At 40.5% G+C, this 24449-nt stretch overlaps 1 long non-coding RNA gene across 1 annotated transcript in view; it reads left to right on the forward strand.

The window, feature by feature from the left end:
- Window positions 1-23136, forward strand: part of LOC101749505 — a 198248-nt gene extending 175112 nt beyond the window's left edge. Inside the window, exon 13 of the long non-coding RNA XR_005860213.1 lies at window positions 22902-23136. This is a non-coding gene — a long non-coding RNA (uncharacterized LOC101749505). The remainder of the gene's footprint in view (window positions 1-22901) is intronic.
- Window positions 23137-24449: the final 1313 nt, after the last annotated feature.

Below are 24449 nucleotides of genomic sequence, written 5' to 3' on the forward strand. Positions count from 1 at the left end.
GAGATCACTGCAGTAGTCCAGGCTGTATTATGAAACGGCAACACAGATACAACTATTCCTGATTAGGAATAGTGCAGCATATTTGCAAGGATAGAAATGTCATCTCTGCTCTGTGATGTAGTATGCTAAAGGGCACTTAGGAATGAAGTACTAATTTGAAAATAAGGCTCTGCTGTGTGCTTTAGTATTAACCCATGCTGGTGGAGTTGTGTTCCTGTCCGTTCTCTTTCCTAAATGCAAACTGCATGAGGGTCTCTAAGTGTTAATCCTTTCTCCCTTTTCTGATAGATCCCCCTAGGATGGGCTTGGGGATGTTTGGCATAGCTTTTGAGACACCAACACTCAGTGAAATACAAGCACGTGTTTTCTATGGTAACAGGGACCACAGAGAAACTTTGCCTTTGCTTTTGTTCTTGTGAAATAGGGGTCATAGTGCTTATCTTTACCACAGGAGGGACTGCAGAGTTAATAATATGTAATCAGCAGCAGTAAGCTCAATTTTCTGAAATTCTATCTGAAATTCTTAGCTAGCACAGTATTCCTACCACCTCTGGTGGATTATCAGCTGAGTAAGGGTGCAGTCAGACCTCTGGTATTTATACCTCATGTGCCACAGTCAGTGAGAAAACAAACAAACAAAAACCTACCAGCACAAAACTTTGCCGTTTGTCTCTGACAATGAACTAATTGCTGCCATGGGTTCTTTGTGTGATATTACATACAGGTAGTTATCCTGTGCATCACCTCCGTAACTTTCCTAAATATCAAACACCTTTACATCTGAAGAGGAATCTGACATTCTGGCTTCTGGGTACAAATGCTGGTAGTTTTCTTGCAAATGGCAAATACGTGGTAGTCAGCTGCTTTGTCCTTTCTGCATCCTGTTTGCAGCTTAGCACTGCAACTATTACAGTGATCTTTCAGAGACAGTTACATTAGGAATGAATTATCAGCTGCAAACAGATACTAATAAATGTGTAATTAGTTTAAACCAGATAGACTGTCTGTAGGAATGAGACTGCTCTGGTCACACCTGAGTTTGTGTGATCAGTGACTCTGCGCTGACTCTATTGCTGGACCCTGAAAACAATTGCATAAAGATAACCTCCTTCCACAGCTGGATTTGACCAACTTGCAGTGTACAAACTGAATTGCTCAGAGTTAATCATCATGCTGGCTGATACAAGGATGATGACTGTTAGATAAAGTACTTTGACATGGAATTCAACTTAAGTAGGTGCCTACTGGCTCCAGTTGGTAGTGCCAGGGCTAAGCTTTTTTTTGTGGTGAGGGAAAAACTGAGTTTTGCTGCTCTAAGAGGTGCTTGACCATGTGGATGAAGTGGAGCTGGGCTGGAGAGGGGGAGGGGAGTTTCTTGCTCTTTTGAGCAAGAATGGTGAGCAACATTTTACACAGGCAGATAGTGACAGAACAAGAGGGAATGGTTTTAAACTCAAAGAATGGAGATTTATGTTAGATGTTACGGGGAATTCTTCCCTTAGAGGGTGGTGAGGTTCTGGAACAGGTTGCCTGGAGAAGTTATGGATGCCCCACCTGTGGGGGTGCTCAAGGCCAGGTTGGATGGGGCTTTGGGCAACCTGGTCTGGTCGGATGTTACCTGCCCATGACAGGAGTGTTGGTCGCCTCCAACGTGAGCCGTTCTGTGATCCTACAGTTCTTTGGAGTGGCTGGGTACCCCTGACCACACCAGGTCTCCCCTCTCAGCATCCAGAAGCAACCAGCCTTGTTAGCAAGGCACTGGCTACCCTGGATCTGTCTCTGTCTCTCTGAGCTATGCTGCTCAGCATTGGTTAGGCTCTGCATCAGTCTAGAAGCCCATGGATGGCCTAGAGAGGGGAATGTGAGACTTCAGTAAGATTTAAAACATAAGAACAAAGAGGAAAAAGGATGAAAAATTGAAGTGCAGTAACAAAGTTTTTAAGTTAATGCTAGCTTGGCTGCAACCCAGAGGACCTGCTCCATGCTTGATTAGTGCTGATGAAAATCCTTGGTACTCAGAATACCCCATAATGAGGCCAAAATTGGCTCTAGCCCCCAGAATATGAGCTATCACCCCCCTTGAATCCAGCTTTGGTATGAGGACAGGTGTACCACGGGGCCAATTCTTTTGAGCCATCAGAAAGAGAGAACATAAAGCTGTGGTTTGAGTTGTGTATTGTGTATGGACGTTTGGTGTATGATGATTACCCTGAAGCCCAAAAGGCTTGTCACAGAGAAAATCAAGTATAGCCAATGGGTGTGCAATTGCTGAGGTGCACCCTTCAGCATACTGAATACATGGCAGAACATTTTTCAATGTACAGTGCTGCAAGACACTCTGCCAGTTGTAAATGGACTCTGTGGAAAGCAGACTTCCTCAATTGGCTGCTTCCAGCAGAGAGGCAGCAAGGGGAAAATTCACTAGAGGCTTTTTCACCGGGTCAGGCAGGAAGAGAAAATCATCTTACTGTGGCTCTGCAATAATTCACAGGTTCAGAATCTCTTCTGGTTCCCTTGACAAAGGTGACGATCATGAGGAGTAAATGTAAAGCACCTTTACGTGTTCCCAGCAGGATTGTCCTGATGTGCAAGAGCTGCACAAGCTGATATTTTTGTGAAGTTTCTCTTTCCTTTATTTTTGCATTACATTTTTATTTATAAAGGCCAGATTATAAGTACAGGACCAGGGGATTGGGGATTTCAAAACTTTATTGCTCTGATCTTAGCCTCTGCAGCTTATTGAGGTTATATTATGATTTAATCTGAAAACTGCTCTAATGCCTTGAGCTTGTGTTGTTGTTCTCTTTTGTTTTTCCTGAAAAAAAGTTAAATAAAAAAAATGAATTTTCATGTGGCATTGAAACACCAAATTGAATGGATGTGGCAAGTGAAGAGAGTTCCACTGAAGGACATTTCCAGTTAAAATTTTAAAAGGATGTGAGGAGAATGAAGGGGATATTAAGCAAGCAAAAGGAAGAAGAGGTTTGAGCAATCAAGGTGAGAGAAAATCTCCTGCCTGGGGGTGTTTTATGGGACAGTCATAAAGGAAAAGCTAAATGTTTTGTGAGATGAAATCTTAAGTGAGTGACTCCAGCAGAGTCAGTGAGAGTTCATATGCCCCAGTTGTCACAGGTTTTATAACTTGCTGTTATCAGGCTGTAAAATCAAATAGAAGTTACCTCTTACTTTCAGCCAGGTAACAAGTTAGTGTGTTTGTTGAAAGCAGCATCCCTCACAGAGTACTTAGTGTCACACCAGAATTGACCCCATCTGTTCACTTGTCCTGGGGTATAGGACTACCAAAAGGACTCTTTGCCTGTCCTCCTGTGACAGAGACATCCCATTCCTCCCATTCATCAAAAATAAGTGAACAGCAATATCCTGAGTCCCAGCTAAAGCACAGTTCTATAGACTCTTACATTAATCAAACTGCAGGCTGTATTTGGAAGTTTTAGCTGAGTTTATTGAATGAACGGATATTTCTGATGGTAAATCATTTTTGTTCCTGCAAGCTTTTCACATAGTTTTATTTTAAAGCTGGTTGGCCAGCTCAAGCCAATGCTGAATAAACAAGCTGTCTGCCTCTGTAAACAACATCTACAATTTCCCTCGTCTGCAATAATAGCAATAATAGAACACACATACTGCAGGTGGAATTTTCCATGTCCCATGAAAATGATTATTTAATGTAATTTTCCACCAGAAAATGGAAAATGTAATGCAAAACAAAGATTTGCCTACTATTTCTGAACATCTGGGAACTTTTTAGATGTCAGTGCTGGAATCACCATTTATTGGAACTAGATGATCTTTAAAGTCCCTTCCAACCTAAGCCATTCTGTTATTCTATGATTCTATTGCCCCTCATTCTGGACAGCACATTTTCTTAGGCTGAATAATAATGGCAAGTAAAGTACAGTAGATTGCAGATATATGGAGGTGAGAGCCTCAAGGCCTCTGTAGCTCAGACTTTACAATGGGACAGAAAAATAAATGTGAATGAGAATCTATGTAAAATTTTGGTGTGTACCCCATGATGTGTATCAATCAGAATACTGTGCTGAGATCCCTGAACTCCCTTTAGGGGATTGCAATCACATGTCTTTCCCCTCCTCTCCTGCCAAAGGACAGCAATATTCAGGCAGGTACATACAGAAGAACCACCATGTGGCTTTTTGTTCCCCCATAGGGAACAGACCCATGTCCTGTTCTGTGCAGTAGCCATCGGAGAGGCTTTAACTTCTCAGTTAGTCTCATCACTTCTTACCCCTTTGCTGCAAAGGTGACCCTGGTTGCACCACCATCACTTCTCTGAAACTCCTTGAGTAGATACCTTGGGAGCATGAATGATGCCAGCACTGTGGCACCTGAAGGAAGGGAAGGAAGAATTGTGATGTCTCTTTGTTTTTGTTGTTATAATTCAGATTTGTTGTTTTAATATCTTTTTAGTTGGGTTTGGGGGCGAGGAGATGGAGTTGTTAGAACAGGAGATCAGCAAATTGATCTACAACATATTTACATAAGTCATTCAAGCTATACCAGGCAATACCAGCTATAGACTTGATCTTTAGTCTAAATGGTCACATTTCTTAACCTGCAGCTAAAAAATAGTGGTGAACATTAATTTTTATTTGACACTGAGTGGCCGTAATCACTTTTACAGACAGGCTTGATATCATCTGTGTGTCATCTGGAACTACTGAATATACCATCTTAAACCCCTGCAGCATGAAGCACTGGTTACCTCTCTTCTGCCAGAAACATTAGTAGAGCCACTGATGTAGCCACTAGGATATGTTTCAGTGCTTCCTAATAAAAGAGAGAAAACTAAGCTCTCAAGACAACTTGCTGCTGGGCTAACTTGCTGTAGACACATGATTTTCACATTTTCTGCAGAATGAATTAAATGATCCACATCGAACATCAACAACTGGAGTAACTCAATCTACACTTTAAAGAGCTGGTTGAAGCCCTCACTTCCTCTAGCTTCAGGCACTGATGACTGATAGCAGGACTTGTAAACAAACCAGGAGAGATAGCACAGTCCTGTTGGTTTTCAGTCCCCTGCTGTCACAACAGCTACTCTTTCCTGAACAGTATAATCTTTATTCTAACCTAGGAACCTCACCTTGGTTATAGCAGAGAAAAACATTATTCTGTATTTCAGATGAAATGAATTACTTTAGGATATTATGGATTGATTACAGATGAGTTGGATTCTAAGCACTGAGTTTGGCTCTAGGTGTGAATTGCAAATGCCAATAGAATTGTGGATTTTTTAAAAGTAATTTCTAGGTTCTTGTATAAGAATGGCTTTGTTCTAGAAGAATAACAACCTGTTCTGGTGCATTTTGATTCAGAAAGGTTGAGTAAACATGGGCTCAAGTGTTGCCATTACAAGGACATTTTGTTGTGATCAGCAACCAGTGCCTGCTCCTTCTATCTCTTCAACCAGAGTTCATGAGGTCAGAGGGAAAGCAATGCTTCCTCTTTGCATTTGGTGCTGCATGGCACCAAAGCAAGGTTAGTAAGAGCAATTTCACATTTCACTGATCTGATTCAGAGAGATCATCCACATCCCTGGTTTTGACTGTGATTCATCAGTGGATGGCACAGAACAAGTGACCAGAAGAATTAGGCTCTTGGTTCTGTAACAGAACCAAGAAAGCCAAGCTACCAGAACTCTTGTGATTAGAAGTTCATCAAACCCAGCAACTTTTGCTAATCCACATTGTCTCACGAGACGCATGTTTTCCAGCAAAACCTGGATTTTATCTAAAAACTTCTGAATCTATTTATGGTTGTCTGTGCTAGGCTCCTGGATCAGAAGGAGCTTCTGCAATGATTGATTTACTTCCTAACTCAGAAACACATCTCTAAAGAAAGTTAAGAACAACAATGCAGTTTTCAGCTCCCCGCTTGTGTTACAGGCACAGACTTTCCAAGGCTGTGACCTTCTGTTACTTCATTGCAGCGAGAGGCCGCATCGTAGTTATCCCACAGGCACTGTTGTAATATGCATGGTTACATTATCCTCCTAACTAGTAACAGATATACAAGGCTTTGAAGTTTTGCTTTCTTTGCTGGCTTGGGAGAACAATAGTGAGTAATTATATGGGCCTGGGGGTTTCTTCAACTCCTTTTTTAACAGAGAATTGAAATAAAAAGCCAAGCTAGTGGTGAGATTGTCAGCTGTGAGAGAAGCCAGCCCACGGTTGCTTGAATACAGTGATCCAGACCTGTCTTGGTTTTTAACCAAAAGTTAAGCCTGCTGACCTTTCCACAGTCTAAACTTAATTTTTATTCTTGAAATCTGAGGGGGGAAAAGAATAGCTCTGTAGAATAGCATCTTACACTGATATTTGGTTGGAGGTTAATACTAAGAATATGTAAGATGTGATTTGTTCGTAGTGAATGATTTCCTACAAGCAAGTAGAGGAACCCCTGAATTTGTTCTGTTGTACTTGTCCCCTTGAAACCATAACAAAATGGTACTTTAGATTTTGAAAACACCTATAAATCCAATGTATGTTTAGTTGCTCTGCAAGTTTTTTTAAAAAAACAACAGATTATTTTTTTTACTTCGAGTGGAAGCGGGTTGCTCTGTATTTATTTGAGTCTGTTAAGAGCCTTTTGATGAAAATACAAAGTGACTGAAGCTTGCTTTCACAGGCACATTTGAGGTTTTATGAAATTTTCCTTTTGAAAGCTTTTCAGGAGCACACAGACATGCTGGTCAAAAGAAGTGAGACGCTGAACTCCATCTCTGTTTTAAAGCAAGTTGTGAATAAGAAAGAGCAAAGCACCATGCCAGGGTCTATTTTCGCTCTTTTGTTTCCCACGGAAAACTTCCAAATATCTCGGTTAACTAAGGGGAAAAATAATAAAAATCTCAAGCAGTTCTGAGACATGTAATAGTGAACAAGCCAAGCTGCACAACACGTAGGGGCTGGAAGCAGAGAATGCCACAGGGAGAAATTTACCCTGGCACGAACATGGAGTTGCTAGCATTTGTGAAGTACATGGAGTTAACTATTGCCTCTCCTGGGAATATCCTGGGATTTGATGCAAATGTAAATGTCTGTACAAGTTGTCAAGTCTCCTCGGTGATAAATACATACTCCCAAAATGTAACATTAACAGTAAAATGCTTATGCTGCTGTGCTTAGCTGGCGCTTTGAGTCAGTGGCAAACGTTGCAGAAGGAATAGGGCACATTGTGGCTTTTTGTATGTGGTGATAGGCAACCTCTAAGCTCTGGATGGCCACAGTCATGGTTGTGTAGGAAGGAATATGTGCTTGAGCACAAACCTGCCTGACAATGTTAATCTTAGAAGGTTGAGTGGCAACTTTTAATTGTTATTTTTTGGAATTGGATGAATCTTGCACAGCAATGTATGTCAGTGTCACAAGATGTGGGACAGCCTGAAGTGGCTGGCTGTTTCTTTCCTTCTTTCCTTCTTTCCTTCTTTCCTTCTTTCCTTCTTTCCTTCTTTCCTTCTTTCCTTCTTTCCTTCTTTCCTTCTTTCCTTCTTTCCTTCTTTCCTTCTTTCCTTCTTTCCTTCTTTCCTTCTTTCCTTCTTTCCTTCTTTCCTTCTTTCCTTCTTTCCTTCTTTCCTTCTTTCCTTCTTTCCTTCTTTCCTTCTTTCCTTCTTTCCTTCTTTCCTTCTTTCCTTCTTTCCTTCTTTTTATCAGAGGGTGTAACACAGATGGTTCTCTGTGGCTCACTTTTCCATTTATAAAACCTTATCTGGGGCTTTAGTCATGGAAAAGTCATTTGCAGTACTTTGTTTCCTCTAAAATTGAGGTCAAAATGTGCTATGTCTGGTGGGAGGGGCTACAGAGTGTACAGTATAATGGACTGCAAGAGCCATTAAAATGCAGGTAAGGTAGGAATAGCCCTACCCTGGTGTATAGGGATAGATTCCTGCGCTGACTGGCAATGAATTTCTAAGGTGATCTCATAGAATGTAACCAATGGTAGTCACTGTAGTTAGCAAAGATGATACTAAACATAACTATGTAAACAACAAAGGTGTCTGGCATCTGGACTAATCTGTTAACAGGACTTGTATAAACTGCTACAAGTCATGGAGTTGAAAGGAAAACCAGATCAAAGAGGTGTAAAAAAGAGATAGATCACAAGGACAAAGGGGATCTACATGGGCCTTCCCCAAACTCATTACTTTTTCTGTGTGTTCACAGTTATTTACCAATTTGTTTGGCCCTCCTACTCTGTAAATCATCCTGGATGAGTCTGAATTACTGAAGTACTGGGTGTTGCTCCCCAAAAAGTATTTTACAAAACAGTGAGCAATCTGAGAGGAAAAAATAATTTGAGACTTCAGATAGCCATTTTGCAGCTGTTTGGGAGAGGAGTCTTGAGAAGCAGAGTCTCTTAATTTAGACTGGCAGTTTTCAATGATTATTATCATCAAGACTTTATGAGAAAATACAGTTACAGTTACAGCTGGCATCATGAGATCTGAAGGAAAGCACTGGCTGGAACTGTTCATTTTCCCAGAGAATCAGGTTCACAAAGGGGACTGCAGGGCAGCTGTGTGAGTTGGATGCCTGTCTGGAGCGCTTTTCCTGGCCCTCTCAGCCCTGCTCTCTGAGTGACAGTCTTCCCACTTTTAAGGTCTCTGTTTTGACTAGATGTTGTCGCTATTGGGGTCAGCAGATGTAACACATTTTTTAGCTGAAAATAATATTTTGCGATGGCATGTCTTAAACAAATTGAATCTACCAAGGTACGGATCATTCCTGAGGAGCTGTGGAAGTGTGCATAATTTCTAAGGAAGCTAATTAGGAAAGGAGATGGTTGTATACTGCACCTCTTTATAGGCTGATTACTACAAGTGCAATTGACATCACATTTAAACCACTTCCTCTGATTGGAAATATTCCTCCTTCCTCTCTCTTTTGGTTTTTATTTTTCCTTTTTCAAAGCACAAAAATAAACAACGACAACAACAGCAAAAACACCTTCAGGGGAATACAGTGTATTTCATGAAATCAATTCAATATGCATAACAACTTGGCTACACGTAGGAGAAGCTTTGGCAGTGCTGTGCTAAGTATCACCAAAATGGGTTCAAAGAATCAAGTGCAAATCATTTTAAGCTAATATAGCAGTGAACAGGAATTACCAGGAGGATAAATTTGATTTACTTTGTGAAGAAGAGTGAGGCAGATAAGATTTTTTTCTTGGACTGCCATTAATATGAATGGTAGTGATGGTAAGGTATGTATGAAGGAAAGAGTGAGAATTGAAGGCATTTTAGGTCAGATATTAATAGGGTTTGGGAATACAGGAGTTAGGAGACTGGCAGAATTTGTAAGCAGAATCTGAAGACTGCAAACAAGGCTGAAAATATAAAAACACAGACTTCAGAAGAGAGGTAGTGAAACTCTAGAGGGAATATATACTCAATAGAGGTTCAGCAGTTTGCAAACAAATTCTCTATGTGGGAAATTACTAACCAACCACAAATTCTCAGAGCACATCCGCACATCATCTATCTACTCACTGCATTTTCTTTCTCCCAACACACTGTACTGCTGCTTTGGTACTGAAAATGAGGATGGGAAGACTAGGGATGTTGCAGAGTTGATATAAATCTGTCATCTTACAGACTTTCCAAGAGGAAAGATGTCGAGCTATGAGATATGCCCTTTGTCTACTTTGGCTCTGTTTGGATTTCTACTTCTCCCCATTTATGTCTCAACATACAAAAAACCACCAACCAACCAACCAAGAAACCAATAACCCCAAACACATCCTCAAACTTTGCAATTTAAGATGCAGCCCACCATGAGCAATGATGAGACTGAGGTGGAAAAACAGCCCTTCGCATGTCTTGCAACATTTTTCTGGAAAACAAACAACAGCCTTTTCTAATTATATCCTTTTCATGCATTGCAAAAATTCTTCTAAAATATTTTAACAGAGGTGTCTGAGGAGAGTTAAAAGGAAGTCTTGAAAGAATATACACTTGATAGAGTTCAGCAGTTTTCAAACACAACTTTTATGTAGGGAATTACTGTCCAAAATATATTTCAAAACTAATGCATACATTGCCTTCTCTTCTGCCTAGCTCTAGCTCTATGTCTGTATACAAGGCATTCTGTCAAGGAGATGAGACATGCCCCTAAGTCCTGTTCTCCCAACAACAGAAATCCAGCTATTGACCTAATTATGGGACTTTCCTTGCTGAAGGCAAGGGAATGACCTTTTCTAAGTAGGAGTAGATTGCATATCTCTGCATACCCCTTCTAGCGGGTTATCTGAGGGTTATCTGTCAGCCTCCCTAACTCCTCATTTGGAGGTAATCTTCTCTGACCTGTACAATGCTGGGTAACTCAGGTACAACGTTGCCGAGTGGTTCTTGACGGGAAGAAAGCTAAGCATTTAAGAGCAAAACTCTGCTTTCAGTTAGAGCCCTGAAACTCTAAAAAATGGTGAATAAGAATATGGATGTTCCATTTTAGAGTGTGCGTGACTCTGTCCCAGCCCTGAAGCTGGCAGCTTCCTCTCCACCCAATACCCTTACTCACACGAGACTCATATGTCACTGTCCACGCTCTAGCTGATGGTTCTTTCTCATCTCATTGTTTATACTTTCATGACCTTTTGTTGTTCGGGTGTCAAGAGCCTTCATTATCATTTTAGACATGAGGTCATGCTTCTAATCAACCCTCCCCCCTTATTCAATTAACATTTCCAATGCTTTTAAATTAAGTGCATTGGTCCACAGGCCAGGGAATTTCCTTCCAATTAGTACCAGTAGTGAAAGGCATATATCAAAGTTTATTTGCTCATATCAGTGGTCTCTTTTGATCTGCTGAAAGGATCTGGTGAACATACAATTAAGAAGTTCCTCCTAGGTATCTTTCCCCAAAAGACCAACAACACCTGCCGGGGTCTATTAGCATTTCAATATGTTTCCCACCTCAGGAAATGTCTCTGCTTCCTTGCCTGACTGGTTAATGTAGCTGCATATTTTGCATGCGTATCACTTAAAATCACTGACTGCCAATGAGTTGCTGAGGCTCATTATCGTACACATTGCACAACCAGGGATTAGACTTGTGTTCAACCTCCTTCACCTCTCATGGGAGGGTCAAATGTGTTCACCCATTTGAAAAGGGTCAAACATTCAAAGCTGTCAGAGTGGAACCAGCAGCATCTATGCCGGACAACAAGAGAGTGATGGAGCTTTGTAGGAAATGCTTATTTTAGGCTGGCGATGGGAACATTTCCTGATGTCTTCACATGCTTATCTCTAGACTGTGTGATTACCAGGCCTTGTCTTTGTAGCCGTTGGGCATGAGGCCTGAACAGAAGGGTGCTCAGACAACACGAACACATCCTGATCTCAGTCTCGGATTTCATCACTTGGAAGGAGAGCAGAATAGCTTGTGGGGAGGATATTCCACCATGTCATTACTTTTAAAGTACAGAACACTTAGTACAAACCAGAACATGTCAGAAATAAACCTTTTTAATGAGTCTTAGGAATAGATCAACTCTGCCAGAAGTTAGATGGGAATGTAATTGCCTCAGCATTTGCCTGTAGCGGCACACAGTATGTCTACATCTTGACCTGGTTTAAGCATGTCGAAAGGATTCTTTATCCAACTGTTGACTTTCACAATTACAAGTCAGTTGCACCAAGCTCCCATTTGAACTTAAGAAGATTCCTATCTGCATTTTGCCAAAGCCAACCTGTGCAAACGGAGCCCATAATTGGGAGTGTGATTATAAACAGAGATAGACCTAGAGCACTGAAATTCAAGGCCCAGTTCCAACTTCATAGACAGGTGGTGTGTGCAGTTTTTATTTGCCTGAGAACTCACTGCAAATACATCATATATGGGTGATGGTTGAGTTACAGGAACTTTTTCTTCTCTCTTCCCCTTCTTACGTGTATCTCTGTGACTGACAGCAATGCCATGATTACCCTACTTCTGAAGTGCATTAGTGTGTAGTGGAGTTTGGACTCATGCTGTATATCCTCCTCTGGGTCCAGTCCATTCAGTACTGTCCTCTGAAGTCAAGTGTCTTGTAAATACAACCTGTATTTCATCAAACAGAATAATGATGATCTTTTCTCCTCTGATATTTATTAAAATTTAGGCAGCATTTACTATGTAGGGGTAGAAAGTTCACAAATGGTCCTGAGTTTGCTTCTTGAGTAGTGAAGAACCATCTTGTGGTTTGTGGTATGTGGGGAGGGGTTGTTCTGCAGACCAATCTGGACTAAGCATCTACTATATGGTTTGCTGAAATTACAAGGGACAAGATTCAATGACCCAGATTGTTCTGTCTAATTCAATTCCCTGTGTATAGTTCAGAGACAGAAGTTTTTTTCCAAAGTGCATTCAAGTTCACTGCAGACTGAGATCAGTTTGGAAATTCTGTAAAGGAAAGGACTTTCAGTTATCTCGATGGCTTAAAAGGTGGGGAAAAAGCACTTACAACAGCAAAAGAAACACAGAAAGAATACCAGTGACAACATTAATGGGGCCAGGAGGAATCTAATCTGAGCCTTTTAGGTGGAGAGCGCTGAGTCCTTTCTTGCATTTATCAGTGAAAATCAGAAGTAACTCCCCCAAAGTCAGTAGATTTATGCCAGCACAGCCTAAGGAAGCAGACTGCCTGGAACCATTGCTAATTTGAACACAGACCAATATAAGTCTGTGGGAATAAATCTTACATAGTGGGTATTAAAGTGAAATGTTTGTGTCAGCCTAACCTGTTTCACATGTCAAAGTCTGAAGGATACTAGAAACTGAGAAGATTGTGAGAGTGAGAATTAAAAATATCTCTCTATATGTATGTGCCTGAGAGTATTCTTACAGAAATTAGTAGTGGTTTTGGCACTGGTTTCAAGGCATGTAGGATTCAGTGCATAGGAGACTATGATAACAGGAATTTTAGACTGGAAATTTTAATAACCCATCAAAGATGGAATATACTGATCTGAGTCCCAACATGCTTACCCCAAGATCATAAGCATGATTGGACAAATATTGAATGAGAGTACTGAAATAGCTAGAAAAGGTTGTTCACAGTTTACTCTGAAGGCAGATGTCCCAGTTGTGGGATTGCTGATGTTTTTTCTGGGCTTGCAGCACTTTGCAGCAGAGAGGTGAAAGCTGGGCCTGGGTGGTTTGTGGGTATAGACACCAGGAGTGAAGTCATCTCTACAGAGCAGCATTGTGAATTTGGGGATCCAATCCATCAGCCAGCAAAAACAGAAACTTTCTACGTGACAGCAGTGGCAAATGAATGGGGTTTGTAGGAAGAGTGTCTTGTGAACATGGGCTGTTCCTGAGCTAAGACCCTTGGTGTTTGTACCTCTGATTAAATCCAGTACCATCCCTCTTTTTATTGCAGAAACCTAAATTCCTTTGTGCACTCAGCAGGGTTGGTAACTTTGCAACACCAATAGGCCTGGGAAAAACTAGGAAGATTTGATTCATTTATCACTGTAGCCTTGGATTTAAATGCCAGAGTCACTGGCTTTCTCCCAAGAGGAGCTAAAAATCTTTAGATACTGGTATCAACATATTGTCTGCATGACTCTTGTTTATAAAGAAATCTTGTTGTCACACACCGATCGATGAAAGGCAGGTATGCCTTGAGTTTCTAATCATTATGAATTCATTTAGAATTCAGTGCAATGGCAGCAATCACATTGAATTCATTAGGGAATTTGCAAGGATGGCTTATGTAGTTCCACAGCAATTCCTTTGTAATTCAGCACTAATTAAACATTATTTCATGCAGGAAATAATGAGCTGTGGAAACATTGTTAGTGCCAAATAATGGAATGAAGGTGTGTTTACATATTATAAAGACTCTATGAATGTTCAAAGAGGTCAGAGCAGGTCTTGACTTTTTTACCCCAGGGAAGAGAGAAGGACCCTAAAAGAGTTATCCTGCTTAACTCAGTTGAGCGTAGGCTAAAAAAATATTGAATTAGAGAGGCACACTGTGGAAACTGGACTCTCAGTCTGTCTTTGCACATCTGAAATGTCAGTGGTTTAATTATTAGATTGCTTCCAAGTCAGTGCCATTCCTAAGAAGAGTTTACAAGTTAGCCAAGGCTCAGAATAATTGGATTGTTGCAGCAGACCTTGGTGTTATTTATAGCAGGGAATAAGATTTGAAAAATTTCATTTGAAGAGTTTTTGACACCAGACGCTAGTTTTCAATATTATTTAGAACCAGACTTTTAAGTACTGAACAACTGTATATTTCCAAGAGCCCAACACACTGGGGATTGAGAAAGGTTGGGACCACGTTCAAAGCCACATGGGTCTGCTTTCTTCAAAGCAGATGGCAGAAGAGCCCTGAGCATGGCTCTGTAGCCCATTACTGTGATTGTCCAGGAGTGGACGGGTACTAGAACAAAGATACACCCTCATAGATCTTACCCCATTAACACAGTGGTGTGGGATTTCAAGGGGAGTTGAAATGTTCACACCCCAGGAATTTTGTCTTTGTATCACAAAACAGAGCTTTAGAAAACGGCTGTATATGAACAACTTAACTGGAAATAAGTTCATCAGATGTGTGAATCTTTTGGCTAGCACTGAGACCTGCAAATACTTGTTAAATATATTTGTCTCCTTAGCCACAAAAAGCTAACATTAACTAAAGTTGTTGAGAATAGTGGGGTTGTTTGTTTGTTCGTTTGTTTTTGCTCTGAAAGCTCAGCAGAATGTCTAAAATAGCAACTATTTTGAAAAACATTTGGCAATAAGAGGAAGAAAATCAGATGCACAAAAGTTGTTTTTGTGAAAAATCCTACAATATGATTTCTGAAAGAGGTGTTTAACTATCCCGCATAATTACCTCAGACATAGCTATTACAATTCCTAAAAATAGTATTTTTGTTGCTTTTACTGTAAAGGAAGAGATAATACCTAAAGGGAAAAACTAAGATTTTAAGTGGCTTCAGTGTGACTCAATGCCTGGATACATTCTGAGGCTCAGATCCAAGGAAGATGTGCTGGGAGAGACACCAGTATTACCAAGTTGTATGAAAGCGCCTCCTATGGCATTCTATTAAGTATCTGGCAAAGGACCTAGTGAATTTTGCCCAAGAAGTGTAGAATAAATAACATTATGAGGGCTTGTAACTCATTTCCTTGTGATCACCATGACTGTGCAAGGGGGCCAGAGGGAGAGATAGGTTGAACTCATATATTAGAGCTGGCTGAAATCTTCTCTATATTGAGCTGGATTTTAGTGCCCAAGAACAGAGAAATAACTACACAATGCCTATTCCCCCTGAAGTGCTGCTCACTGGAGGTGGCACTGAGGGGCAGGATCTACCCAAAAAGGGAAGCCACAAAACCTGTTTGATCCTAAGTTGCTCATGATGACAAGTCTTGGAGGAACAGCTCTTTGGATGCTTTTTTTCGGCCTGCTGCTCTTGTTAGTAATGTCATTCAATGGCAACACTGGCATCATTTTCCAGCAGCCACTGGAGGATAAAGGCCGAGAAACATTTCTTCTGCAGTGGATCTTTCTCCACTGCATGTATTTCTGGGGCAGATATTAAATATTATCTCACTACAAGAGGTAAAGTGGATGGCAAAATGAAGGAGAAGTGATTGTACCTTATTTTTTTTTCTTTATATCACTATTTTTGCAAGTCCCATCTTTACCACTGTGTAGGCAGGCACTATGTCAGTCCTGCAATCAGGTTGGCATTTGCCCTAACCTGTATTGACTTGGGAGACCTCTTCATTTCCTCCTGCGACTCTCTTCAGTCTTTCAGCTCTGAAATTCAATATACCAGAGACAGGAATGGAAGAAAGCTTGGAAACCTAAACTAATCAGTTGTTGTCAGGTGGGAGCTTTGTGACACAGCACGAGCTATCTTTTTATTTCTCTCAGTTTCCTGGAAATGCTGTTTTGCTTGAATTCAAAATGCAAGTCAAACAGGTAGAACGTACTATTGGAACCTGTCTTTTAGAAATATCCCCTTTGCTTGCAAGGAAAGCCATTTTCTCCCAAATGTTTCAAAGACCAAACTGAAACTCCTGCTAGTCTAAGCGCCTGATAGCTCTGCACAAAGCTTATTTCTTGTGTATGGTGTTCCATTTCTGTTGTAGCTATGGTTGCTTCATGTAGATTTTTTAACCCCTTTCTCTTCAAAACAGTAACTTTCCTCAATAGATCTGCCTTCAAACAAAAGGAGATGCTGCAGCTTTAATGAAAATTTAAAAGTCAATGAGGCACACACAAAAAAGAGACATGACCCAGGATGAGCTCAGTCCAATGAATAAATTCAAACCATTTAGTGGATGCTTGGAAAGATCAGAAGGGCACCTTTGCTTGCAGCATTTTAACAAGCCTCCGTGAATTAGCGAGAGGCCTGAAAAATGAGTGGCAGTGGTGGGAAGTAATTCAGTTGTGATCACTTGAGGGTGATGAATGAGGAAGTGACATAGTCTGTGCAGAGACGAGTCATCTTTTCTGAAACAATTGTACTTAGCTCTCATGGCTGGAGATTTATATTGCAATGGTTGTGATGCTGGTAATTAATGAAACAATCCTGGATTTTGGGGGGAATGTGAGAAGTGAGGCTCAAGAAGGAGCAGAGTGAAGACCCAAGGAGATTTTCTCAATAGGCTGAAATATTCCAAGGTGCTGAATGTTGCTGTATGGATTTGATAAATTTGTCTTTAGCCTGGGAGATTGAGCGTGGTTTAAAAGGTCTGGGAAAAAATGACTTCAAGGCATGTTTTAAGGTAGATGGAGGATGAATTAAGATTAATGAGAGTCTTACAAGTGGGCTGAAACTAGCAGTCCTGATATGAGAACAGTGATAAAAGCCAGCAAGACCAGCCTTAGAATGTGAATTACTTGCTTTATTCAGTACCCCTTGTGGTTATGTCTAAGCCATTTGTGCATGCATGTGTGTGAATGCACGTATGTGTGACTGACATCCATTTTAAATTAACCATGCACAAAATCTCAGTGACCATTAAGACAAGAGGAAGAACACATCCTTAAAGCCCAAGATGCAAGATAACATTTTTCTTTCTCTAATCCCCCAAAAGTAAATCAAAATGCTGATTGTGTCCTGTTAATAGTTAAATATGCTGCAAGTTAAATAGACCTAACAAGGCAGTTTTCAAATAGGAAACCTGGTAGGAGTTTAATGACATCTTATAGTACACTCATCCCGGCAATATAATCATTAGATTTTGTCAAGTGTAAAAATGAATGACAAAACATTCCCCCAGAGCAACTTACTGTGTAACTGCAACGGTGAAGCTGCTAAATGTATTCCCTGAATATTTACTTCCAGCTCTGATCATATCGATTTGGCTTCATCTCCTGAAAGGCACGGCTTCATAGTTTTGTGGAGAATGCATGGTAGAAAGATTCACCTTACAAGAGAGGTTTCCAAGTTTGCACTGCTAATTGATGTAGAAATGTTAAAATAAAGCAGGCAGACATAATTGAAACCGTCTTGGAAACACAGAGGGTTGTGGGTTTCTTTGTTTGTTTTGTTTTAATGTTTTTTAGAAATATTTGTTTTATGTTTGTTTCTTTTTCAAAATACACTTTTCATAGAAGGAAATGGATTCTGCAGTGGGTATACATACACCCATGCACCATCCCCAGAAATCACATGGATCCAGGCAGAACTTATGCTGCTTAGAGAAACTTCATGGGAGGACAAATCTCATTGCTGAAAGATCTGTAATGCAAAAGCCATTCATCATGAAGATGAAAGTAAAAAAAGCCCATACAATTATATGTAAATATATTCATATATTTGTGTACACTAAATCATAAACTCCAAGGGGATGTCAGTATATGACATCACCATTGTGGTCTGCCTGAGACTGGAAACGGGATAACCCCGTGAATTGTAACGCTCTGTGGCGATAGATTATACTGGTAGAGAAAAGGAAATGCCACTTGCTGAAGGGCTTGGTAATGCAGCATCTGTATGTTCCTCTTCTACAATCATTTTAAACTGCTCTTTGAGATTGTCCAGAGAACCTGTGTGGTGTAAACACCTGTATTCTCACTAAGAAGACTGCACGTATATTCTTAAAATATATACATATATAATCACTATACCACCCTCACCATATCCAGTAGTAGGGGCTGACTGAAATCCATAGTTCCTGGAAAAGGAGATGCCTGCCTTCTGCATCACTGAATGACAGCTGCTCTACATAATTTCTGGGCATATGAATAGCCTTTGAAGGCAAGAGATCTTACTTTGGTAAGATCTCCAGTTAATTGCAGATGGCAGGACTGGAACCAGACATGATTCAAAGCATGAAGGACTTCTTTGTATTATACCACACTCCCTTTTATGCTTCTTTTATACTGTAAAAACCCGTAACTGTTACATATAGATAGATAGATAGATATTGTGTTACATCAACAGCATAATGTAAAGAGGCTTTAATGAAACTCAGACAAAATTTGTTGAGTAGCAACTGGACCCACAGAGATTTTCTCACTAATAAAAAGATTGTTCAATATTGGTCATCCTGAGGCTAACTATTATCTTTTTTGCTCAGTATTTGGATGTAAAGTCCTCAGGAAACAACCGTGTGATTTTGGATTTCACATTTTTAGACAAAATATGTCTTTGAAGAAAAGTAGTCTTCATAAAATTCTTCCTTGTCTCTTCAAAGTACTGGGAAATCAATTCGTAGAGGAGGAGAGAATGGCTTTCATACGTAAATATAAGCAAATCCTGGATTAAGAAATGGATAACATCCTTGCTTTGTTTTTAAAATAACAAGTACCACCTTGCTGAGATTTGTGGGTTTCCTACAGTTACCCACACACTTCATAAGCAGAGTCTTCCCTGTATATGGGAGCTTGTTTCTATTGCTGTCTAGTGTTTCAGTAATTTTCAAGTGCTGCAATGCAATAATTCTTCATTGATTAAATTTTGCATTTCACAGTGTGATTTCTATACAGTTTAGAAGAGAAACCCAAATCTCTTCATCCCAGCATGTTTATTCTGCCAAATATGTTATTGGGTGAGAAAACTATGAGAAAAAGATTAACAACTGGCCCTTAAATCTTAAATCCAGGCAAGCTTGTTGTCAAAGGCTGGAGAGTAACTCAACAACAGCCCGCCCTGAGCTAGTACCAGGTAGTAGCTTTTCCCACCCAGGATCAAGTCAGAGAATGCATTTTTGCAAGCACATTTCAGCTTTTTTTTCAAGTTGTGAGTTTTATCATACAGCTATTTAATAGGGAGGGTAAATTACTGATGGTATAGGGCCCTAGGAGGCAAGGTGGTGACCCAGTAATCAGTAGGTTTCAGAATTTCCTTTTGTTTTGTGTCTGATTCTTTCATTCTCTTATGAAATGCAGACCAGCTCCCTGCCTGCCTTCCTGTTTCACCTGATTAGTGTGGTATTTAGGAGATGGAGAGACTGAATCCCTTAAGAAAATATTCAAAATGAAAGCATCTGAAAGAGGGTAACCTGGCTTGGCTTGAAGTGGAAGCATTCATGTGCTCACCTGCAGAGAAGGCATCTAAGATATCAGCTGTGGGGAGAAGAAGAGTAGCGCTTAGTACATCTGAGAGAGATGGCTAAAGGCTGAAAGAAGCAGAGAAGTGTCATACAATGGACCTTGGAAGGGACCTTAAACATTGAGCTCCAAGCCCCTGCCATGGGAAGGGTTGTTGAACACTAGACCAGGCTGCGCAGGGCCCCATCCAGCCTGGCCTTATTGGTTGTAAATTGGGTGTTGTTGACCTTCTGGGGTTCACCAGCTTGAGTTTCATCTGCATCATGAATTTTCCTGTATCATGCAGTAGCCACACATCTCCCCTGGAGCAGAACAACAGACCTAAATAGTTGCTGCTTGCTGCCTACCCTTTTGTCCTTAGTCGCTGGGTCTTGGTCCTTCTGTAGCTCACCTAACATAGCTGCTAGTGGTGGCTGCCTCCTGTTCTGCACTAAATACCACCAACTTTGTTAAGCCAAGCAGGAGAATAAGAAGGGAGGGATTAACTTCATTAAGTAAAGCCTCTGATAATTTAACTCCTGTAATTAAATACTAATTATGTGATATTCATCTACGACTGGATGTTGAGTTCTGTAAGCAGTTTAGAGAGCTGTGTGTGTTCTCTTGGCATTCTTCTTCTTCATGATGCTGCTGAAATGAAGACACGCTGTTCTTGGAGGGATGCACAGAAATGCCCTGTTCTGTGGCTGTGTAGCATGGACGGAAGTGCTGCTCCACTGTTGTGGTCCAGTTCTCTGCAAATAGAAGGCTATGCAAAGAGCTGCTTAGAATGCATCTTTCATCCAACACCATCCTACAAATCAGAGCAGTAAAACCCATGTGTCTTTTTTTCTGTGTCTCTCGGTACAATTGAACATGAGCAAGATCCTACCTAGATGTAAAGAAATGCCACTGTGCTGGAACCTTACTCTCTGCTCATATCTTGTTCTTACAAATAGGTATTAAAGTTCAGTAACAGGCAGGGGAATAAAGATAAACTCTCCAGCTGTGCAAGACAGCATTTTAGTCGCCAGACAATTTGGAAAGAGCCTCACATGTTAATCTTTTAGAGTTATTCTGCTAATATAAATTTTTAAACCATCTTGCTTTTAAAAATGAGAACTGTGTCTGAAACATGCTTTTGTCCATTTTGATATAGATTCTTCTCTAATTTATGAAATTATGCTGTTGTATGTAGAGCCCAACTCAATTAGCTCCCTCAAATGGTGATTTTCCACTTGATCTAAGCTACACTCTGAGGTTATAGCCGCAGAGCTCTCTAGCACTATAATAATAGGCTTTTTTTTGGCATCATTCCTTTTAGATTTGATTACTTTTTCCTTCAGCCATTAGCAAATGTTTTTTCCTAGCTAAATCCTATTTCATGTTCTCCAGCTTTTAAAAATTCTTTTTCTTTTCTTTGGTGTTTCTGACACCTCCTAGTGAAGCATCAATTGCAAGTGTAATTAACGTATCCTCTGCTGTCTAATTTCATGTGAATAATAACAATGCTGAGCAAACATAAATCCAACATCAGTCCCTTTGGTGTACCCTAAGCTCCTTCCACTGACCAGGTTTGACTTCATGGATTATTGTGACTGTGGTGCTTTGTTTAAATCCCTTAGACACTCCTTTGACCTTGTAACAGAATATGCAGCTAGGCTGAATGTTTTTTCCAGGTGAAATTACTGTAGTCTCTGGCATTGTTTTTTAGCCCAAATCTGCCGCTTGAATATGTGGACTGGAATGAACTCCATCCACAGACAATGAGTAGAGAATCCCTTGGTTACAAGGAAATTCCCAGCTAACATAAACCTGAAAGGACCAGACTCTGCCTCAGCCACATGCACTTAAGTGCATCTTAGGAGGGAGAGAGCAGAGAGAAACTCATGATACTTAGCAGATCTTTCTTTTACTTCCTCAGCTAGCACTGAATAGGGATAAATGCATTAACCACATATTGTACTTTATCTGGCCATAGCAGTGAGTCTTTTCATCTCTTCTTTGAGCTTCTCTTGAAAATGTCTTTTTTTTTCCTGTTACCTTTGATTAACTCTTGCAAGCCTTTTCCATTAAGAATACAGTAGAAGTATTTTAATATATTATAATTACTTGTTCACTCAGTTGGACATACAACTACCACAAATTTAATGTTTCTGACCTAATAGCCAATGGCTTCATAATTCTGCAGGCAAATTCTGTTCCCTGGAACTCGTTCAGTTATTCTATAAACTAAACTGGCAACTGGAAGTTAACAGCAGAGATATCTAAGGTGGCACTGAGTATTTTTTACACTGTTAACAATACATGCACATAAACTAGTATCATAGAATCACCAAGGTTGGACACGACCTCCGAGATCATCCAGTCCAACTATCCACCTATCACCAATATTTCCCACTAAACCATGTCCGTTAGTACAACATCTAAACTCTTCTTGAACGCAGGGATGGTGACACCACCACCTTCCTGGGTAGCCCATTCCAGCACCTGACCACTCTCTTTGAGAAGAAGTATTTCCTAATGTCCAACCTGAATCTCCCCTGGTGCAACTAGAAGTCATTCCCTCTAGTTTTATTGCTAGTTACATGGGAGAAGTCAGCCTCCACTTCACCACACCTTCTCTTCAGGTACTTGTAGAAAGTGACAAGGTCACCCTGAGCCTTCAGTTCTCCAGACTAAACAATCTCAGCTCTCTCAGCTGCACCTAATAAGGCTTGTGCTCCAGACCCCTCACCAGCTTGGAATTACATGTATTCAAAGATTGCCTTTGGAGCTTGCATTGTGGGCAGGACTTGCCTCACTGAGGTTGAGTTTGTTCACGAAGTTGGTATCTTCACGAGCAACCTGCATTCAGATGGGAGGAAATACCACCTTGAGGTGCCAGTCTCCCTCCATTGCCCTGAAGTCTCATTGTGAGCAAGCTGATACTGTGGAGGTGGGGAGTAATGCTCCAGTTGTGATGGCTGTGGCAGTTGTCTCTGGATGAACAACTTCACAATAACTTTCAGATGACTCACTTCCTAGGTTGTGAATGTCTGACTGTGGCTCTTTCCTAAGACTGCTTGCTCTCTGTGTTTACCACTGAATGTTTAAGAAAACTCTAACAAAAGGCTGGAGTTCTAAATTGAAATCCGGTTTAGAGATTTACCTTACAAATGCTTAAACCTTCAAACCAAGCAACAGAAAGGTAAGATCGAGCCTTAAAGAAGCCCTGTGAAATAACTGTAAATAATTTATTTTGCCACTTCTCTCACAAACCCACATATGCATAACAGTGGTTCAAACACAAATCCCAGGTAATTATATGAATTTCAACATCTGCATGAAAAAGGGGTTTTATAATCCTTCTTTTTGCTGTTTTTTCTTCCCAGGCCCTCAGCACACAAAGCTCTCTGCCTCAGAAGCTGGGATGAAGAGATGAAGCCCAGAATCCCCTGTGGTCCTCGTTTTGCACACTACCGTACAGCTCCTACATTTCTGTGGTTTGCATTCCCCCGTGAAGCAGCCAAATGAATAAACATTAAAGATGGAGACCGAAAGAGCAATATTCTTGCTAAAGAAGCTCTCTCTTTCAAAAATCAATGAGATAATATCCTTTTAAAGCTATTTCCAACTGTCGTCTCTTCTGATTTGGCTCTCTGGGAGTTGAAAGTATTGAGGAGATTACTGACAGATTTAACAGCGGAGAGGTTCACCTTATTTCGATCTGGTACTTTTAATGTCCTCTAATGCTTTGTCTATGCTGTGAAGCCGGACAAGAGGCCATCTCAATGCTTTTATTTGGTCAGGTGAAGCACTGGGTAACTGTGACTTTCTGGATTATTTTAGGGAGGACAGCCATGCAGCTGACAGAAAGTCAGTGGTATGATGGAAAAGCGTCTCATCTCCTGCAGGTTTGCCACCACTTCCTGCTATCCAGCAGGGAGCAGCCTGAGCTCACCTCACCAGAGCCCTGCTCCTGCTTTGTCCTTCTGAAAGAGCTGGGACATGCTCATATCCTTCCAGCTCCTTCCACAGAGACACATCACTGGCTATTTAGAGCTCCAGCTTCACAAACCATTATAGAAATAATAGTCCTTACAGGATCATTTATAAATGACTTGTGAAAATAGATTAGGTACATTGAGTTCAGGCAAAAAGCATTTTTGATAGGTTTTGGGCAAACAGTCTGTTCCTTTGATACATCTTACTACTGAGTTTCAAAGAAATCAAATTGATGAAGCTGAGAAGAAAGCGATTTGTTAAAAATTAAGCCTTTTTCTTTGGAGATTCAAGTTGAAAGAACATCTCTGTGGACTGTGCCTAATCAGAACCTTTGAACACTATCAGGCATGCTCCATTAGGGTTGCCAGCTTTCCAAAACAAATTACTTACTGTAATCCCTTGCCTGATGTATGCTGTAAAAGACAATAGTTCAGCTTGACAACACTGTCATTGCATGAGATTTATAGTGTGCAGCTGAGCAAACCTCAATTTATACTTTATATCACAAAGTGGCCATGAACCCCACTTCAAGACAAAGAGTATTAAAACTATCAAACTTATTTAACGTAACTGGCCAGGTTCTCAATGCCTCTGGTCCAGCTCTGCTAGCCTGAGCAGAGTTGTACTGATTTACACCTGATGACAATCTGGTCATAATAAATATTCCCTTCCTCCCCAGGGTCTAGAACTTTAAAAACAGTTGTTATCACTAGGACCTGTGAATGGACAAGGCAGAAGTGAAAAGAGTAAATTCATTCACATGCACTGCAGTTGATTACATTTATTAAGTTGTAGTTGGGAGAGTCTTTAACGGGTAAAACAGCATAGTCCCACTGAAAGTAATGCAGCATTTCCATCCATTCACTCCAGTTTTTGGTGTGCATCACTGTATACTTAAGCTCATTCCTTACTCAATTATTTTCTTTATGTAATGA

The sequence above is a fragment of the Gallus gallus genome, chromosome 5, assembly GCF_016699485.2.
Source record: "Gallus gallus isolate bGalGal1 chromosome 5, bGalGal1.mat.broiler.GRCg7b, whole genome shotgun sequence".
NCBI lineage: Eukaryota > Metazoa > Chordata > Aves > Galliformes > Phasianidae > Gallus > Gallus gallus.